The 20,677-nt window shown below is 35.7% G+C and overlaps 1 protein-coding gene and 3 long non-coding RNA genes across 28 annotated transcripts in view; 2 read left to right on the top strand and 2 right to left on the bottom strand.

Annotated features, from left to right (window-relative positions):
* The first annotated feature begins 263 nt into the window (after window positions 1–263).
* On the top strand, window positions 264–12,507 carry LOC113671000 (uncharacterized). Of its 22 annotated transcripts, none has more exons than XR_016185952.1 (8): window positions 264–568; window positions 681–762; window positions 8,392–8,568; window positions 11,261–11,321; window positions 11,702–11,761; window positions 11,929–11,993; window positions 12,132–12,198; window positions 12,321–12,507. It is a non-coding gene; the product is annotated as an uncharacterized LOC113671000 (long non-coding RNA). The 22 variants fall into 22 exon arrangements; XR_016185960.1 differs by lacking the exons at window positions 11,702–11,761; window positions 12,132–12,198 and adding exons at window positions 2,197–2,286; window positions 2,736–2,796 and having other exon boundaries at window positions 310–568; XR_016185950.1 differs by lacking the exon at window positions 12,132–12,198.
* LOC149046919 (uncharacterized) lies at window positions 2,022–11,496 on the bottom strand. 2 transcript variants are annotated; one of them, XR_016185979.1, is made up of 3 exons: window positions 11,468–11,496; window positions 8,427–8,517; window positions 2,022–2,210 (listed from the first exon to the last, which is right to left on the bottom strand). It is a non-coding gene; the product is annotated as an uncharacterized LOC149046919 (long non-coding RNA). The 2 variants fall into 2 exon arrangements; XR_016185978.1 differs by lacking the exon at window positions 2,022–2,210 and adding an exon at window positions 7,634–7,939.
* On the top strand, window positions 5,890–7,129 carry LOC149046920 (uncharacterized). Its single transcript, XR_016185973.1, has 2 exons — window positions 5,890–6,146; window positions 6,634–7,129. It is a non-coding gene; the product is annotated as an uncharacterized LOC149046920 (long non-coding RNA).
* A 2,572-nt stretch (window positions 12,508–15,079) lies between the features above and the next one.
* The window catches only part of LOC113670998 (uncharacterized), a 33,028-nt gene continuing 27,430 nt past the window's right edge, over window positions 15,080–20,677 (bottom strand). For all 3 annotated transcript variants that reach the window (XR_016185938.1, XR_016185942.1, XR_016185946.1), the window contains one exon: window positions 15,080–15,269. The gene's annotated coding sequence lies outside the window, so the exon portion shown is untranslated. The remainder of the gene's footprint in view (window positions 15,270–20,677) is intronic.

Genomic DNA, 20,677 nt, shown 5'->3' with positions numbered 1-20,677 from the left:
GAAGAACTTGTAATAGCAGTTTTTGAACACTGCACTCAGCCATTACAATCTCCTTTTCCTTCTCCTCTTCCTATTTCTTTTTTTCCTCCATTTTTCGGAAATCCCCAGCTCCAGATGGCAAGTTGTTGTTATGGTTTGTGAAATCAATTCTGTGATTGGTGGACCTATTTGTATGTTCTTAGTGTGATTGGCTGATGTAAATGTCTAAGAATTACAGGCGTCCGATTACAAGCAACCGTCCAATTACATCATCGTTTTCATCTAGCAATGGTGTGCTTTTCTGACATGCATGTTAAGTCGCTCTCAGTGGCGGATCAGGTGATATGAACACGAAAATAACACGACTTTTATCCAGGAAAAGAAGGTAAGTATGAAAATTTGGTAATTTCCTTGCCACGAATTCTTCTTGCAATAAATTTTCTTTAAAAAAATATTATGAAAAATCCTGTCTTCATCACGTCTCATCCCCAGGGTCTCTCCTTCAGTAAAGGAAGGCGGAAGTAACATTTGACAATTCCCATATTACTTTGCAAGTGGTTATAATGGCGTCAGTCTCGTGGGTTGTATGGTAAAGCCTACAGAGTGAATCTTTTAATGTTTTTTTTTTTTATTTTTAGCGCCCAAAACAATTTTCTGGGATCGTTTTGAATGCTACTTGACCTACATCATTATGTTTGAAGGCTGGAATCAAGGAAAATTAAAGATAATTGTGTGTCAATGACGATTCCGTGGAGAATTAGAAATTTGGTTGCATCCAACCTGGTAAGATTTATACAAAATAAACTTGTGTGACATTAATAATAGTTAAAAACGTTATGTTAAGTCAGGTAGGCATATTAGGTTTATTTAAGATACGCTTTCAAACTAATGTGATGGTGTTGTGTTAACAATTCTTTGAAAAATTACCCGCTATTTTGAAACTCGGTAATAGGCTTGTCCGATTATTTTAACTTTGCTCTCCTTTGCCGTGGTTAATTTTAAGACAATAGTTCAGCTTTCTGGTGAGATAAGCAATTTTTTTTCAAAAATGGGTAAGATTTCTACAGAATCCCTAGACTTCATTGTGTTCTTGGATACGAGGAAACCATTATTTTAGTAAAAACAATAGATTTCCTTTCAGACTACGGCTTTGGTTTTTAATAGTATCGGATCATGCAAATTTTTTTCCCATTAAAAACCTATATGGTTCACAAAATGTTTTAAAACATAATAATTTTCACTTGATCATCCCCTCTCCACCTCTAATAAACCCATTATATTTAATTTAACCCTTTGACTACCAGAAATGACTAACATGTAACTTCTTACAATACCCATACATTATCCAGCAAAATAGTAATGAGGATACTTGTTTTCTTTTGAGTACGGCCTGATCACTAATATAATCTCCCCTTACATTCCAGGGCCATCTTGGTTAGCGAGAGAAAACCTAATTTCCACTTATTTAGTTAATTCACTTCCACAAGCTTTGCATGCAGCTTGCTATTGCACATTTAACAAAGTTTTATAAGTAGCAAAAACAATTGCTTTGCAAAATAATGATAAAGAAAGGTCTAAGGTCTTCCTCTTTACCATAAATTTTTACTGCTGTTTGTACTATCCTGCTTTGGACTACCAAAGTTATACAACATGTTAAAGACATTAATTTAAAAACCCTTAATTTAAATTTATTTTTCTCTTTGCAAGTTTTTTCCCTGTCAGTTTTCCTGTGTTGGGATGATTTTGCCCCAATAATTATACCATGTTTGCTCCTACCTTTACCTGTGTAACCCCAAATATTCAATTCATTTCCAAACAGTGGAAACTTTAAGTGAAAGCTATAACGAATAAAGCTGGGGATAAAAAATATCCATAAAACTGTTGTGGAGAGTACAAAGATGTGTGCACTCTGATTGGCAGAAGATTGTGACATTTCTTGCTATAATCAACTTGCACCAAGTGATTACAGCGAGGGGGCTAAATTTCAAAATGTTCACCTTATGTTTTGTCAGAAGAGTGATTTACATGAGGACGGGAACATCAGTTGACAATGACATGCACAGCAAAAATATGAGTAAGAAACTGAGTCAAGAACGTTGTCTCATTGTGTCTCAAAAGTGACTTAGCGGCTGTTGCAATGGACAGTCAATGTTATGTTTGTTCTTGAATATCCTAACCTCAGCTCTTTTAAGATCACCATCACCTTTGAACTTTCAGTTTTAAAGACCACCCTAAGGACAACAAAATTATCTTCTTTGAGAGTTCTGTAACAAGCACAAACAGAGGATAGTTATATAGATGCTGCATGTAAGTTGGTAATATGAATCCACATGGGTGATTAGACTTTGAAATTATTCCATCCCAGTTCAGTCTTGAGTCTGCTGATTCATCTATGAAATTTTGATATTTTATTCTCAAATTTTTTATATAATGAGTTCCTGTTTAACCATGAACAAATGAAGTGTACTCAAACTAATCACCCAAAAAATGGCTTGACTTAGGAATAAGACTTCATTCCTTTTCTATTTTTTTCATTGTTTAATTTTTTTTTCTTTTTAAGAGTAAAGTTTATCAAGACTGAATCAAATTGATAAATTTAGAAAGCTATGCCAAAATCAAGTTGATTGTCATTTTCTTTCATAGGGAGAGCATGACCTTCTTGTCTTAGTTTTCACCAGTACTTATCAAAAATTTAAGACATTAAAAGTGCAAACCCAAGCTATTCTCAAATTTTTATCTCTGCCTTCAATTTGCAGAACATTTTTTAATCACGGTAAAGATGATAATGACAACAAATAACACTGGATAATACAGTAGGTAAGCTTTGTGATATTTCATTTTGACAAACTTCAACATGAAGCAAGTTTAATTTAGTGATGAATTAATTTACGATAAAATTAACTGCATCCCATTTGTAGAGTTTTCATTCAGGGTTAAAGAAATTTATTAAAGGAAAGTCCTTACATTGTTTAGAGCCTTGCTCAATTAAAAGTGAACTGAGCCTAGAAATCTTGGATGGCTTATACTAACGATCACGTTTCCTTTTGGGAATCCAGAATAAATGTAGTCTGTGGTAAATTTTTGCAAACACACCAAATAAAACAAAGAAAGGGACCTGGTTATCTTGGAGTTCTGAAATCATTCCAAACAGCATTATCTCATTTATAAGAGCACAAGTTACACAAATCCCAGGTGTTTTGATCATGACGAGAACACCAGTGAAACGACGCCCTGAACTTGTTGGGGAGAATGGCAACTGACTAACACCAAAAGTTGAAGTAGAGTCATGTCCAGATTATCTGTGCACTTTCCCACTCTAAAATGATGTTCCAGTCCTCTTGTTAAGTCACTTTAGTGTTATCAAGGAACTAATAACCACGATAGAAGAAAACTTAATTCTAAAGAGCATAAAAGATGCTATTAAGTTTGATGTAACACTTTGGAAAAAAGATATGATAGAGGTTTTTGCTGATTGGATTAAATAAAGCTGCTGATTAAATTGTTGTGAAAACTTGCTACATATCTCTATATGAGTAATCAAAACAATTGTAATAGAAAGGTTTTGACAACAAAATAAATATCATGAATATTATTGAATAGTCCCCTTGCCTTTGTCACAGGGATTGTTAAACAATATTCACTTTGCCTTCAGGGAATAATTGTTAAAGAGATCTTTTTGTTTGAATCAGGACAGATAAGTTGATTTATTGATACTTAAAACAATAATTGAGGTCCCCATAATATCATTCTTAATTAAATAAATGTTTTACCCTTAGTGTCAACACAACCCCCTAAAACAGTAAAATTATGCTCTTCCTTCCCTTGCGAACTGAATTCCCAGTTTTCTGGGAATTCCTAGGAATTCCTAGGAATTCCTAGGAATTCTCAAAAATTCCTAATTATGCAAATGACCCTTGCAAACCGAATTCCCAGTTTTCTGGGAATTTCTCGGAATTCCTAGGAATTCCTCAAAATTCCTAGGAATTCCTAGGAATTCCCAACTATGCAAATTAACTCTGATTTAAAAAGCTTGGAATTACTGGGAATTTCTGGGAAAGGAAGACTCCAGTTTTGTGAGGACTTGGAATCCCTAGGAATTCCTAGGAATTCTCAGCTTTACAAACTACCTATAATTTAAGAAGTGTGGAACTCTTGGGAATTTCTGGGAATTGAATTTGAGGCAATTTTAATACCCTGAGGTCCACATAAATTCTAAGAAATTCTCAATACCTTGAATGTGAAGGTTTTAAGAAAAAGAGTAATTTCAGAGGCTTAAAACTTTGGCTCAATAAAAGGTATGCTATACAAAACTTACCAAGAGATAAACATACATGTACATGTTTATAACTTAAAGATCATGAAATTTATTACTCAAACTAAGTTTTAGTAAATCTTTACATTAATATGGATTTTCTCATGAACCAGCTGTCAGTTATGTTAAATGGAAATTGCCATCTTCCACAATAATTAACAATAATTACATTGTTATCTTACTTCCCTAACCTACATTACTGGTTGCCTTTGTAAGAAAACCTTGGAACAGTCAAACTCAGTTGCCTCAAACGCTGTCAGAGACTTTTTGTTGACAATACTTTTAGCAGAAATTTCATGCCTTAGACAAACAAATTCAACACCTAATTAATCTTTCTTTTTTCATGATTGTTGTTGCTGCTTTTTTTTGCAGTTTTTTGCTCTATTTTCATGACTAATTGCTGTAATTTGTTTTGCTGTTTTTATTCTTACAAAACATTTTTATAAGAAAAGGGGAACATTGACTACCTCTGTCTTATCTGCATGCCAAATGTTTGCAAAGTGTGTGGATGATCCACAAGTATTGGAACTCTTGCAAAAATGTTTTGTAAGAGTTCCAATACTTGTGGATCATCCACACACTTTGCAAACATTTGGCATGCAGACAAGACAGAGGTAGTCAATGTTCCCTTAGAGGAAAAACACCTTTTATATGACGTCTTCAATTTACTTTATTTGAAACTCTGATCTGAAAATATTTGTCAACAAGACTTGTTAGTAGTGAGAAGTACCAATCAAGTTTCCTTTCATAACTTAATTTCTTAAATGTCCCAATCACTGGATCTCCCAAAAAAATATTACATCTTTTTATTTTTGGTGCAAATTACAAGTCCTTCTTTATATAAAAATGAAAAGTGATAGTCACACTTCAATAATAACAGCTCTTAAGTTTACTTGTTGTTCTTCTCTGTCTGTCAGCTATCAACAAGATTGTTTTATACTTCGGGTAGTGCATAACTATTTGTGGACCAGAGTTCCAACGCACCTCTGTAATCGCATATAGCTACTCCTGTCTCTTGTACAAATGTTTCTCCTTTGTAAGACGCACTCTACTCTGTTGTCAATACTGCTTTAAGTTCATTGGAAACGACTGACTGAGGAATCGAGATGGCGGTGTTGGAACGTGTTGCTGAACGCTTGCTACGGTCAAGCTTTGTAGATTTAGGTACTGGTACACTGGGATCATCTATGTATCTCTTATATTTCCGAATGTGGTATCCTTCTTTTATAAATATGAGGGTAAAAGACGATTTGTAGTCGTATTCAAAACTGTGATTGGCTTGTGTTATTTCTCACCTTGGCCATTAACACAACTCAAGTGAGTTTCGAGTCTTTGTTTCCTCGACAACTTTCGGCCACAAATCGTGCATTTGTAATACGATCGATTCTTTTCGATTATTTCTACATACAGTGAGCTCACATCTTTATTTATATCACCAAGCTATCCATCTTCTAGAAGCAGAGAACCGGTCGGAGAAGTCAGAATAAAGTTAGGCGCTTCTCTTAACACTGCAATCGGCAAGCCAGCGGATTCACTTTTCTAGCCAATGACAAGTCCTAAACGATCCACGTGATCATGCGCGTGATCGGAAATAAAGACGACTCCATTTGGCGCTCATCTTTGAATGTACTTTTCATCGGTTGATCGCTTTTCTCAACTGTTTTGCTTAATATAACATTTCTAAAGATAGCTTTTATTGTGGTTCAGTGGGAAAACGAGAATAGCGTGAGTGTTGTAAAAGAAAAGAAAGTCGTTGGCGCCGTGGAGTTAAAAGAAAGGACAACAGTTGACATATTGACTGGTACAAACAAGGGTCGAGTGGCCATCTGTAAGGCTACGATTTTGAAAGTTTGAGGTGAGTAAAAATTGCGATATTCGTTACGTGATCAAAATCTTATAAAAGAATAGATGTAGCGGGTTGAATTAAGCTTACATAACGCTCGGCGCAACTGAAACTAGAATAATTCTGAGAATCGAATCGGTCACTTGCATGCCGCAGTTTCTTAAGCTTATGCTTTACAATGAAATAAACCTATCAGTAAGGTTTCAAGATTCCTCTAGTCACGTTTGGGAACATTCAAGATTCATTATAGGAACTGTTATTAAACAAACCTTAGTACATAAAGAAGCCCTCCTTGGTAAAAACAAAATAATGTATTCAGCCCTTTTTTAGTAAAATCAATGAGAGAGATGTACTAACTCCAATATAAAAGTCACTCAATATAACAGAGATTTCTCAATTTGAGAATCCAATGAATGCCCTTTTCCTCATAGCCATCTTAAAAGCCTAGTCTGAGCTTTAAATATACATATTTTAATATATTATTTTTTTTCAAATTCAGATGTCAAGGAATCCAGATACAAAATGGTCAAGGTTCTTGTTGACAACCTCATTCAAGGCCAACTCATTGTGAGCCCAGGAAAAAAAATACAAACAGTACAAACAGCAGCTAAGTTTGCAGTTTAGGATAACTTCATTCTAATTTATTGTTACAGTTACAACAAGATTTAAATCAAAAAATCAATTTTATTTGTCTGTAATTAGCCCCTTCACTCCCAAGAGTGCTTGGTTTTCAAATATAACTTAAGATATTGTATTTTATGGAAAAGAATCCACAGATTTTATTCACAATTTGTGTCAAACCAAATTTAATGATTGATTAGAACTATTTTATATGAATAGCTGTAATTGAGGATTAATCCGTATGAAGTTTTCAAGAAAAGAAAAATAAATCAAATTCCATCCTAATATTACCACACATTGATGTTAATTAATCAAAAATATTTTACATGTAAGCCTTACTTAAGCTTCTAAATAAATTTCATTGAATACTTGAATTTTAGCTGGGTTTTTTTTTATTTAAAGTATTTATTTTATATCATTAGCCTCAAATTTTTGCTTAAAATTCCCAGTAATTCTTAAACATTCCTAAAAATTCCCAAAAATTCCCAGAAATTCCCAGAAATTCCTAGGAATTTTTTAGATTTACAGCTTTTCAGGGAAAGTCATTGGTTCCTAGGAATTCCAAAAGCCATTTCGCAAGGGTTAGCAATTCTCTGGCCACACTATAGGCCATTTTCATAGGCTTTGAAAAGATAAATTTGATCTGAAATTTATTTTATTATGAATTGAATTTGGATATCTTTGGAATAATGAACAACCATGAACCTCACTGGCGATGAAAATTATGTAGCGTTACCTGAGTTGATAGAATCAACATTGAACACCACTGTTCATTTCGGAAACCAACTAAATTAACTTATCTACTCAAACATTTGAACTAAACGAAGGTTTCTTTTTGCACATGTAACTAAATCAGTGAATCACATGTAAGTCAATCAAGAGGTAAATGCATGTATTAGAAACTTGCAACAATAACATGCTTTTACAGAATGATGTTTATTAAGTTTTTGGGTCAGTCCAAACTTTAAAGGTAGTTAAGGTACAGTGTTACTAGTTTTTCAAATGTACCATGAACATACTGCAACATAAAAAAGGTGTTAAACTATGGCCAATTATCTTATTAAGTTCCAGAGTAACAAAATGGCTATGTGAGTCAACAATTGCCTCGGAAATATATCCTATTAGACATTTTGGTGTTTAGTATCAATGACATTTTTTATGAGTTGTGCTTTATTTTGACAAGCCTGCAGAGCAAGACAAATTAAAAAATTTAAATTTTTTTTTTGCATTTATGACAAAGTGGTGAAAGCATGGCAGATAGAGTAGCATAGCATTTGCAGCTGAGTAGTTAAACAGTGTTTTTTTTAATTTAAAAGGAACCAACTGTCCAAATACAGCATGAAATTTGTACTCACTTCTCGTGCTATTTATACTCTGCTCACTGCCTCATTGTTTAGAAACTTTTCTCATGTTCTTCCAACATCTTATTTATTGCTCAACAAAACCTGTGTGGGGTACCTTAGTCTTTGTTGAGACAACCACCTCACTTAAAGAGGACCTTTTTGGTACTGAATTACTATAGTATCAGTCTTGTATTTGAACTGCACTTCCTCAGAGGAGTAGCATGTTATTTGTGTTTCTGACAACTTCTAAATGGATGAATGTTGCAGTTTTTTTGTTCTTTTAACCCACACAGCTCAAGTATGACCAAATTAATCTAGATGATAGTACCTGGGTAATTGTGGTTGACATCTGTCAGATTGGAGAAGTGTGGCTTTTGGACTCCAACAAGACTACAAACTAACACACTCCGATTGATACACTGTAAGACAAGAAGATAAATTAAGAAAATGAATGGGATAGAAACTTACAGGTCAGTTTGTTAACTGATACACTTGCCTCAAACATACAATGTAACTTTTTGCTGAGATAGAAAGCTTGAAAGTATTTCTGATGTAATTGTATTTTTAAATCAGCAAGCACATTGGTTAAGTTTCAATGAAAAATTATGAAACTGACATGCTGTGTTTTTATATTATTACAGTAATTCAGACATAGATAACCCATACAAAGATGAATTCCAAATTTTAACAAGCATAAAAAAATCCATTGTACAAATCTTTTTATCTCCTAAACTTTTGACTCCTAAAAGACTTAAACAGGACTTAAATGTAGGGTATACATGTGGTGTAAATGTAGTGGTACTTAGAACATTGAATTTTAGCAAGAGTTAGCAAATTCCTCAAAAATTATATGAGGGGGAAGGAATTTAAAATTAGAATCAGGTCAGGTAATCTAGGGCTTAAGATACAGTAATACATGTTCCTCCTATGACTACCATTTTTATTTAAGTGCTACTTCTAAATGAGTGTTGGATACTGACAAATATGCACTGCTTATAGGAATATGTGTCATTGCTGCAACTGTCTCAAACAGCCATGAAATGCATTTTCCAGCTAAACAAGTTTTTTCAGGCAACAGTTCCCTTCAGGAACAGACAGGAGCAGTGACATTGAAATAGTGGCAAACATAGAGCTAGCCTGACACAGACTGACAGTGTCACTGGCATGGCTGTATTTTGTAATCAGAATAGATGATTGATCAACTCAATTTTCTAACTGCTAGAGACTTAAGCTCATGACAGACTAATTTACCACCCCTTTGACTGGCTTATTGAGTAGGTGATTCACTGAACTTTGAACTAACTGACTGACTTTCATATTTGCTTAACACTGCCTGAAGCACTTACACTGTACAGGCTGACTGAGTGATTTACTGGCTGACTGATTTACTCATTAAGTGACTCACTGACTTACTTCATGACTGACTGCCTAACTACCTGACTAAGTAGCTGACTACCTGATTGACTGCTTGACTCATTGCCTAACTCCTTACTGGCTGACATACTGAGTGACTGATTGATGGACTGATGGACTGACTTACTGTTAGTTAGCTGAATGATTGCCTGGCTATCAGGTTTACTTACAAGTGGACCAAGCTATTGACTGCCAGGTTGATTGACTGACCAACCAATAACCTGACTGATAGATAGACAGATTGACGGTTTGAATAACTGACTCCCTCACTGATAACTGACTGACTGATAGACTGATGATTTGACTGACCGACTGATTAACTGATTGGCCGACGGACTGATTGGCTGATTAACTGATTGACTCAATTACTGACTTTCACACCTCCACACTTCCACACTACCAGGTTAAAATAAGTGCAAGTAAGCTTAAATTACACATCACACAATTTCACGTTTCATGGTTACTCTAAGGTGATTGATTTTACGTGTAGGACATTCCATTGTGATGATGTGTTCTGTGCTCTTCTGCCCCAAGTAAAAGCTGACGTTAACCACATTAAATTCTTGACTGACTTTCTGACTGACTGCTAACTGATTGACTGACTGATTGACTGCCTACTGATTGACTAACTGACTTACTGACTGACTGCCCTTTGATTTACTGACTGACTTACTGACTGATTGACTGACTGACTGTTGAACTCACTGCTGATTGACTGACTGACTGACAGACTGACCGATTAACCTACTGACTGACTGACAGACTGACTGTTGGACTGACTGATTAACCTACTGACTGACTGACTGACTGACTGACAGACCGACTGACTAACCTACTAACCGACTGACTGACTGACTTACTGACACATTCCCTTTTCTAGCATGCCTGATTGTGATAACAAAGGTTCTGATTTTGGAAAATATGTCATTAGGGCTTAAGTTTATCTCAAAGTTGGCCTCTGGTGACTTAAAATCTCAATATGATCGCTGGATAAAAATTTTGGTAGCCAGGAAGAAAGGAGCCTTGTTCAAAATTATATGATGTAGCAAACAAATAGCCATGTTGCTGGTATTAAAACAAGAGAATATTAAGAGGTTATAATCTTTTCTTGTTTGGATCCAAATTAAGTTTTATCAAAATCAGAGATTCTCGTGACATGACAAGGCAACCAAGGAGAAAGAGGTAAATTTTTGTAGAATACGCTGGAGTTGTAGCAATATTTTATGAAAATGTGTATCTTACTTTGACTTCCATCCATCAAAAGTATGTTATAAAGATGTTACAACTCCCTACATGACAGTCGAACAAATAATTAAAGAAGTAGCCCATTTCTGAAATACCTTTGACCTCTTTTTGAAAACGAGTCTTGGTGTTGATCCTTTCATATGATTACAAGTTTTCATTCACATGCAAATTAAATTCATTTTCAAACAAATAGTTGATCACCAGGCCTTGACTAGCAGGGAAGGGGGGGAGGGGTTTGGAAGATTTTGGGGATCACTTGGTTTTAAGGGGGAATGGGGAAGGGATCAGTCGTCTCAAGCATTAATTTTTTTAAATGGGGGGGATATAGTGGGGCCTCATTAGAATACTACAGAGTCTCATGAGGGGATCAGATAAATGTTGTTGTGACACATCTATAACCCCCTACCCCCCTGACTCCCCCTTCCTCTCTCAGGTGTTAACTGATGATCATTCCCACAATTAATTTTGTTTTCGCATTAATTGTTCTTGCATTCTTCCTTTCAGATGCTTGAAAGAAAACCATGCTAAGGAGGAGGTCAAGGAACACGAAATGCTTCAAACCTTTGTGAGTATGGTTGAAAAGGAACCTTATGTAATTATTTTTAAACGGAGCTCAAATTTGTAGAACAAATATTTCAAGTATTGCTTTCAGTAAATTGTTTTTGACTGTAAACAGATGTATCGAAATTTTCTTACTTTTTTCTTACTTACTTTTTCCACTTTCAAAGACTGAGAGCATTACAACTTTGAAAGAAACTCAGTGAAGACGAAAATACAATATATGTGGAAAGCATGATCGTGTGGCTAGCTTTTATTTTAGAATTCAGTGAATTTGCATCTTTAAATTGAATCATTTTCGCATAACTACAAACTATTTCCAAGTAGAATTGAATTGCCGTGGTTGTTGTTGTTGTTTTTTTTTTGCCGCATCCTTTTTCCTTTCAGTTATCGCAACTTTTACATTGAAAAAGAAGGTCAAGGAATAAGAGGAGACTCAACTTTTCCGTGAGTCTAATTATTGTGTTAATGTCTACCTTCCCGAACTAGAGTGTAGTTTTGTGAAAAATTTATTGTCCCTCCCGCAAATAATTTCAGTGTCGTCTTAGAATGAATTATTTCAACTAGGACCTTTTATTTTCCATTCACTATTTCTGTAACTTTTCGCCTTTTAGGAACCGCAAATATTTAAAAAATTAACATGAGTGGTTTTGGAGGAAGAGAATACTCCTAGGATCCGGTGAGTACTAGTGATGTGTTATTGTATAAACCTTTGAGCTGAAATTTGTTATTCTGTACCAGAACCTCTTTATCAAATTGAACCATAAGTGTTAGAGTTCTGTATTTACAAACATTTTTCTTACTTTTCCGCGACCAGATTGTAAGATCCCGCAAAGATTATAAGTTTAAGAAGACGGTAAAAGAAGAAAATACTTAATATTTTTGTGAGTGCGATAAGTATGTTATTGTTGAACTGCTTGAAATTGTTTTGTAGTTGCTAACAGATGATTTATTCTATGTTTAGTATTGTTGACAAAGCGATTAATATCATCTGTGTTAACTTCAGGATGTGAGAGAAGGACAAAAGACAACGGAAGGTCCAAGAAAGGTCAATGAAAAGGAGGGAGAAATTTGCTATCATTCCGAATTGTCTCGTGTAGTGCTCTTACTGTAAACTGAAGCTGGTTTTGATTTGAAAATTCTAATTTATTGTGGATGCAATATTACAGAATAAAGGATTAATATGAGAGATGTTTACTTTGCTCCTCTTTATTTTTTCAGATAGACAACAAGATACTTTGGAAAAGAATAAATTGGGAGTTTAAAAACCTCCTCCAACTTCGTCGTTGTGGTGCACTAAAATAACGCTATGTACGAATGGGTATCTTATTACTTTTCATAAGAAATGACCATTTCAACCAAGCGTCTTAGGAGAGTCAACCTTGGAAGGAACGAAGGATTGGGGGTCTATACGCCACCGTCCCCCACCACACCCACCTCTAATAGACAGTTGTTTTGTAATTAAAGACAAGTTCATCCTTGTGGTAACTACGTTTTTTAATACACATTTATGTTGTAAGACGCATGCTTATCACAATATGTCGTACACAATGTTAAACTAGTCTCAAATTACAAAACAACTGTCTATTAGAGGTGGGTGTGGTGGGGGACGGTGGCGGATAGACCCCCAATTCTTCGTTCCTTCCAAGGTTAACATTTCCCCTCAGACAATTGGCTGAGATGTCACCCAAAAGGCTTTTCTTTTAAAATACAGCATGGACGCACACCGTACTTTACGTTAAGTGCACCACTAGGAAAAAGTTGGCGTCTTTTTTAGACTACCAGTTTGCACTTATTTTCAAGGGTGAATTTTTCCGGCATTCTTTCGTGAAGGGGGCAGAGATACCTGCGAAATAAAAAAAAAATTAACGATTAACTTACTTTTTATAGTTTTAGAGAGGGCTTCATATGAGAACTATAACGTTCGGTTCAACTTTCTTTCAATTTATGCTCTCCAGAATATTAAGTATCATTGCCAATTTTTGCTTTCTTTCTAGGGTTGATATTTGTTTTGTTTTGTGCAACCAAACCTCTGTCTTAAAACACATGCGTATTATGCGATGTTGAAACCACAAGGTAGAAAACTTTCAACTTTCACTTTCCATCCTAGGTTGATATTTGTCTTGCGTAGCCATAATTCCATGCCTATCAGATCTTGGCACAAAGTAGGAAACTTTTATAAAGAGACAGGAAAACTGTCTAAAAGACTCTGACTGGAGATGGTCCTTTCTCGCTACCTTTACAAAGGCACGAATACACAACATGTGGCAGGAATGCAAGAACGTAGCTAAGATTTTTCAAAGGGAGGGGGGGGTGTCACACTTTGTCAAACAAATGAAACTCACCAGATTGTCAAGTCGACCTCCATGCCATGTTTACTCGGAAAGATCCTCATCTCCAAAACATACCATGAGTTACTTTGAACAAAGAGAACAGGATTTCAATCGTGCCCCAATGGCAAGAAAATGTGTGACAAGAAAATGTGTGGGGTCATGGGCACCCCAGGGTGCTGCAGTGAAAAACAGAGTGGAAAACTGAGAAAATTCAAAGCGCACTCTCACCTACCCCCACACTGTCCTCCCACATGGAAGTATACCAACCATTTTAGTCTAACGACCTCTGGTTTGAATTAGCGATGAGATGGAGCTATCCAGAAATCTCACTTTAAAGAGTTCAGCAATCAATAATTCATCTCTCCCACATGAAGTATGCAAACCACTCCAGTCTAACAACCTGTGGTTGAATTAGCGACGAGATGGAGGTATCCAGACATCTCACTTTGAATAGTTCAGCAATCAATAACCCATCTCTTGTACACAGTTCAAGATCCGTTCAGCACAGCAAGACAGTTCAGTTTCTGAAACAGTTTTCTTTCCCTTCTCTTTTTTTTTCTTCGGTGGACAAGGTGAGCATCTCAAAGCAAGACTAAGGAAGGGACTTTATAGGTGAGGCCAATTCCATTGCATTTCAGCTGCTAATCACACCATACACAGTTTAAGATGCGGTCCAGTTTCCAAAACAGTTTTCACATTCTCCTCTTTGTTTTTTATGGACTAAGTCTTAGCATCACAGATTACAACTGTGGGAGAGATTTTAAGGGTGAAGCTGACACCATTGCAGGTCTGCTGTTAGTCACACCTTCTCTTGTACACAGTTCAAGACGGTCCAGTTTCCAAACACTTTTCAATTCACACTCTTCTCTTTGTTTTTTCAGTGGACCAAGTCTTGGCATTCCAGATCACAACTGTGGAAGAGATTTTAAGGGTGAAGCCGACACCATCACGGGTCAGCTATCAGTCACCCATCTCTTTTGCACAGTTCAAGATCTGCTCATCACAGCAAGACAGTCCAGTTTCCAAAACAGTTTTCACACTCTTCTCTTTGTTTTTTGGTGGACCAAGTCTTCGCATACTAGATCACAACTGTGGAAGAGACTTTAAGGGTGAAGCTGACGCCATCACGGGTCAGCTATCAGTCACCCATCTCTTTTGCATAGTTCAAGATCTGTTCATCACAGCAAGACAGTCCAGTTTCCAAAACAGTTTTCACGCTCTTCTCTCTCCCTCTCTTTTTTTGTTTTTTTTTTTGTTTTTTTTTTTTTCGGTGATCACAACTGTGGAAGAGACTTTGAGGGTGAAGCCGATGCCACCACAGGTCAGCTATTGGTCACGCATCCCTTGTGCACAGTTCAAGATCTGTTCAGCACAGCAAGACAGTCCACTTTCCAAAACAGTTTCCACGCTCTTCTCTATTCCTTTTGGCGAACCAGGTCTAGCATCCCAGATCACAACTGACGCCATTGCGGTTGGCTATTTGTCACTCATCTCTCGTACACAGCTTGAGATCCATAAAAGAGGTAAGTGTGGTGGGGAACAGTAAAAGGATAAACCCCAATTGATTTGCCTTCCATGGTTGATATTTTTCCATCACCTCTTTCTCAAATGGTCATAAATACCTGTGAAATATAAAGAATAGTTGCTGTAAGAAATTGAACTTCAGAGAGGTTGAGAAGCTGTAAAATCTTGACAATCAATTACCATTATTAATGAGGATTAGACTCCCATTTAAACTATACTGCAACAATTAATTTCACCAGAAAGCAGAATACCCTTGTCTCCCTCTATGTTTTAAAACCTGTCATATTTTCATATGAGAAATTGAAAATGACCATAAGAAAAGAAATTCAATAATACTAAAAAGAATCACAAGAACATGTAACCGTATCCTCACCACCTTGAGCCTCATTGCTATATTGGGAAGAGTGTTGGTTCTAGTTGAAGTTATCTATTATTTAAAGAAATTTATAAAAATTTGCAAATGCAAATCTATGGACCATGAAAGCAGAATTAGACATTTCCCTTCAACTGAAACAACGATACTTAAAACGAAATTAGGGGCTCAGTTGTGTAAACAAATTTATCCTCTACTGCTGATTATCTCATATATCCTCTGCTGGAGGTTGGACAAAAGTGCAAAGGCACCTCGCTATTGCTAGCTGTGAAACTTGTTTGCTGCATATTTAGTGATTTTGCGATTAAATAATAAGCAATAACACTTTTGCCCCTGCTCTCAGATTCCTCTTTGATCCCTGTGTTTTCTTTTTTTTTTTTACCGCGAAGAGAGTTTACGAAACAAAAAACAGCAAGTCTCAATGGCAACACATGCTGTACAAGATAGCTTTTCACTTCAGATAAAGATAATATCAATGTGTTTATAGGGGCTGTATTGTTGCTAATTGGTTAGCTTCTTATAAAGGACATGATTAAGAAGAAATTGTGGATTCTTTCGACATCATCTTCAAAGGAACACAAGAAAAAATAGGGTACATGTACATCTTGTAGTATAGAACCAACAAAGAATCGGTGTTTGAATATATTGCTATCTCATTTAATCTACATAACAATAAAGAAGAGTGAGATCGGAAACTGAGTTACATGGTTGGACCATTTAAATCACCATGGCGACTTATTCTGTATGGGTGACTTGAATTGGATCCAAAGTTGCTAAAATGGTTAGCGACGAAAAAGGTGTTAAATTACCTTGAAAGTTTAACATTATTCTCCCTTACGATAATATCAGTCACAAACAAACACACATGCTATTTGCAAAACACTTGATTCTATGTTTCCAACAGAGAATGCTTGACTGGCTAGACTGAATAGCCTTTTCTAACAACACAGGCTTTCAAGATGTAAATTAAAAATTAATTTTGGAGTTGACAAACAAGCATGAAAAGAGAACTCCCAAATTAAATTTTGGTGAGTAGCATTGTTAACAATTGTCACAGACTCAGTGGACGGGAAACCTTGCAACTGATTGGTTCATAAAGTAAGTTTATGATACAAAAAATTCTTATTAGATACACCCTCTGTCGCTGAATTTTTCTGCTGAGACAGCTCTGCAGTATTTGTAAAAGCTTTAATTTCAGTTTTTTAAACTATACCCAAAACCCTGTTCCAAGTTCTAGTATTTGACTCTAACTGTAATTCCACTTGATTGACCCGTCTGCATCTTAGAGCGTCTCAACAATAAGGCACAATAGAGTTTGAAACTGATAACATAACTGTCCGTAACATTTGCCTATAGCATATTAATGTATGCTAGTTATGTAACAGAACCATTGGCAAACAATCACATTAACTAATGTCTTGTCACTGCCTTTGTTTATGTACTTTCATCAAATATTTGAGAACTACTATCCATCAACGTAAAGGTGAAAATGGTAGATATCTACCAAAATGGTAAAAGACAAGGTAAATATGCATTACTTTCAGCAGCACCGAGGTGGGAACAATAATGTTTTATTGAAACTTATTCCTAGTTTTAGAGAAAATTTAATTTCAAATATCTTGGGAACCAGGACACCTCCACTGTAAAACAATCTCTTTAAAAACTTTATATGTATTCATTGGTAACTTCAGAAAAATGTAGTTCATAAATGATTGGTTTTTTTAACAAGTCACAGTTATTAAAATGTCTTCATTAGTACTTGTAACAAAATGTAGTTCATTTATATATCTTTTTAACAGTCACAGTCAGTAAAATGTATTACCAAGCTCTATCAAACAGCAAGTAACATAAACTGGAAGGTACGAGATGTCTAAAGTGTCGTTTTTGCTCCTGCAGTGGTATCAGAATAGGAAGTTCATTCCATCCATTTTACGATGTAAACAAAAAAGGCTGCCATATTGTGTTTACTTTCTACCAGTTCCCAGTGTTTTATCGTTTATGACGCAACTGCGTCACAAATTAAAGCAACATGGCACAGAGAAAACGAGCTCTGATAAAGAAAACTAAAGAAAATAAATGGACAAAAAATAGCGATATGCCAGATGAAAGACAAACTATAAAGTGCTATTCAAGAATATTTCAATTTTGGACGGAGAAAAAGCGAACTTTGGTCCACCACCGCGATTGTGATCTGATAATCCTTTCATGAAGTTTCTGAAATTTGCAAAGCTAGTATGGAAAATCTCTTTCCCTTTTAAATTTCAAGTAACAATTTTGCTCTTCCTCTCCCCCCTTCGTATTCTTTTTGTGTTCACGCGCAGCGCGCGTGATTTCACAAATAAGCCAATCACGTCAAAAAACTCTAACCTTAAATTGGAAAAGTGACGTAGACATTTTTCGCGTACTTTTGGTTTGCTTTCGCGGAGTTTTAGTTATCTTTGAGCTTTCGTTCTCGTAAATTTGTTATTCTTTTGTTTGGAATTTTTAGGAAGTTTCGGACTTTTTATTTCAGCCAAATTTTTTCGTCTATTTAACAAGTTTAATACATATTTTCCACGGAGTTTGGACTCTAGCCTCTTTTTTCGTAAATGGATTTTTTTTACATTTAAGAAAAAGTTATAATATTTTCCGGAGCTTTTCCAGCGAAAAAAAGAGTCAGTTTAATAATTTTTACCGGTGATATTTATTTCCACTTTGAGGACTTAACCTTAAATTCACTACTGGACCGCACTACGACAAAAGAAGCAAAATCGAAAGACGACAACACCGAGCCGTGTCCGCCGGTACAAACGCCATTCACCTATTTTTTTTTTTATTGGTGGCAAACTGTTTTCCTTCCTCCGATTTTTATCTATTGCCTCTCCTTGAATTCAAGCTTTCATGGAGTCCACGTTGAAATGTACAGAAAGTGTTAAAAGTGCTTAAACTTGGCCAAATCTATCAAATGGATTGGCACACAAGTCTTGAATTCACAATCAGTTTGCAAGTGGTTTTCCTTCCCATGTATATAAGATTCTCGATAAATCTCCTATCAGTAATCCTGTTGGTATGTCGCTACGATTTTATTAAAGCAAAAAATGGTAAATTTTCCTTCTCGGCGAGTAGTTAAGGGAGAGATTTAGTCGAGTTTCACAAGTTCTTTCACCTTCACTAGTACCGCGCAGCCAAACATGAAGGCTTAAAACGGCGCAACCAGTTATTTGAAATGCGTTAAGAAGGAAATGAATGTGAGAAAAACAAAATTTGTCTTTTCGTTTTAGGCGTTCAAATTGCTTTCTTTGTTTCACAAAACCAAAGGCCTTCAATAAAGTAAAATCTGAGAATTCGTCCCATGTGACGCCACTTCTTAGGACAGGAAGATGTTGCAGTTTACGATAGATTTTTGACCAATCAGAGCGCACGTTGTGTCTAATACCAACAGATCTTTCAATAGCATGTTTAAAGCTTTTCTCTTCAACACGGTTTAAAATTTTTCTTCTTCTTAACCGACGTTTGTCGAATTCAAATTTAGCACATTGAAAATAAGTTAGTGGCTACTGGAAACCTTTGGAAAATTCAGTTTTTCAGTTCCGTTTCTGATTTAAACTCAGTTAAACCCGGTTATACATGTTTTTGGTGGTGTGAATGGGGTATAAGTTATGGTATAGAAGCAGATCACAGCTTTTTCCCATTGATTTTCATTCGAGTTATAAATTAACTGCATATACAGTAACCCGCGGTCTACATACTGGCGATAGAGTTGATATAATAGAGTGGAATGGATTGGAAACTTTCAGCCGGCGGGTCGACGGAAAAAATATGCAATTGTATATTTCGAATCTGGCCAATTGCAGCCAAGTCCACACTAATCTGAATAATTCTTCGAACGCAACTTAACTTGTGGCTTCTTTTCACCAGAAAACGGATGAAATGTTTTCCGTGAAATGCAAGCCTCTGTAATTGTCAGCTGTAAGTGCACGAATGCAGGGGCGTTAGTTTTATAACTCATGGCTTCGCCGCCAATCGAATATCAATACTGGACAAAAAATGCTTTTGTTGCACTAATTCCCCTTTATGATTTTCTTGTGCAATATGATTATGTTCGCACCTTTATATTTACATAGCTTCAAATGTGGCACTAGTAACAGTCTGGAAGCGTATCGCGGTGGCATCTCGAAACGATTATTATTCACGTGATCAACATATGACACAGTACGATAACTATGGTACCGACAAACAGTGGAGATGCGACCTCACCTCGGTGACCAATCACGGTTTTTTTTTTATTTTTTTTATTTATTTTTTTTTACACTAATTACAATGCTTATTTACATTACTCTACTTACAGTCACATACCGGCGATGGCGACGCCCAGTTAATTCTCTAATAAAAATAAACTACAATAAACTAATAAACAAGGAAGAATATGAGATCTAAGTTTATGCATTGGTCTTCCATTCTTTTCCTTATAAAAAAGGGCAAACACAAAATTATATGAGAAATTCCCATCTAATTTGAAAATCGCGAAGCTTTCTGTTTCTTATAGCAGTTGTTTTTTCAACTTGTTTTTTAACTTCAACCTTGTGCAAAAACAATCTAAATATTGGAGAGGTGTTATTTTTTCTACATTCCCAAATAGTCAATTTCCCTAAAATTATCAAACAATTTAACAGATCATTCCTCTGAAGTAAGCCAACCATAATATCTTTTAAAGACAAAATTAAATATTCGCCACTAAGATCAAACCACCAGACTGTAAATACGTTCCAAAAAGCTTGCACAAAGGAGCAGTTAAAGAAGAGGTGGTACAGATCTTCCGTATAGGTTCCACAAAAAGAACACTTGTCCGAATCACTTAACCCTATTTTGAACAATTTATCGTTTGTAAACAAAATGAAATTCAATACTCTGTATTGAAACGACCAAACATACGTTTCGCTCGCAACAAGATAAGGAATAGAGAAAACTTCCTGCGCATTTGAAAGCTCAAAATCCGCTGTCAACTTTTTAAAGCCATTCGGGATTCTCGCTTTACTTGTTATCATCGTAGAATAAAACTGTTTACACTTTGCAGTATATGCATTAAAAGATTTAGACTTATAATCAAAATTCATAGGATCGAGATTACCCGCTGTGGGGATGGGGCAGGAGCTT

The sequence above is a fragment of the Pocillopora damicornis genome, chromosome 4 (assembly GCF_964200805.1).
Source record: "Pocillopora damicornis chromosome 4, jaPocDami1.2, whole genome shotgun sequence".
NCBI classification, from domain to species: Eukaryota; Metazoa; Cnidaria; class Anthozoa; order Scleractinia; family Pocilloporidae; genus Pocillopora; species Pocillopora damicornis.
This window is presented reverse-complemented; position numbering and strand designations above follow the sequence as displayed.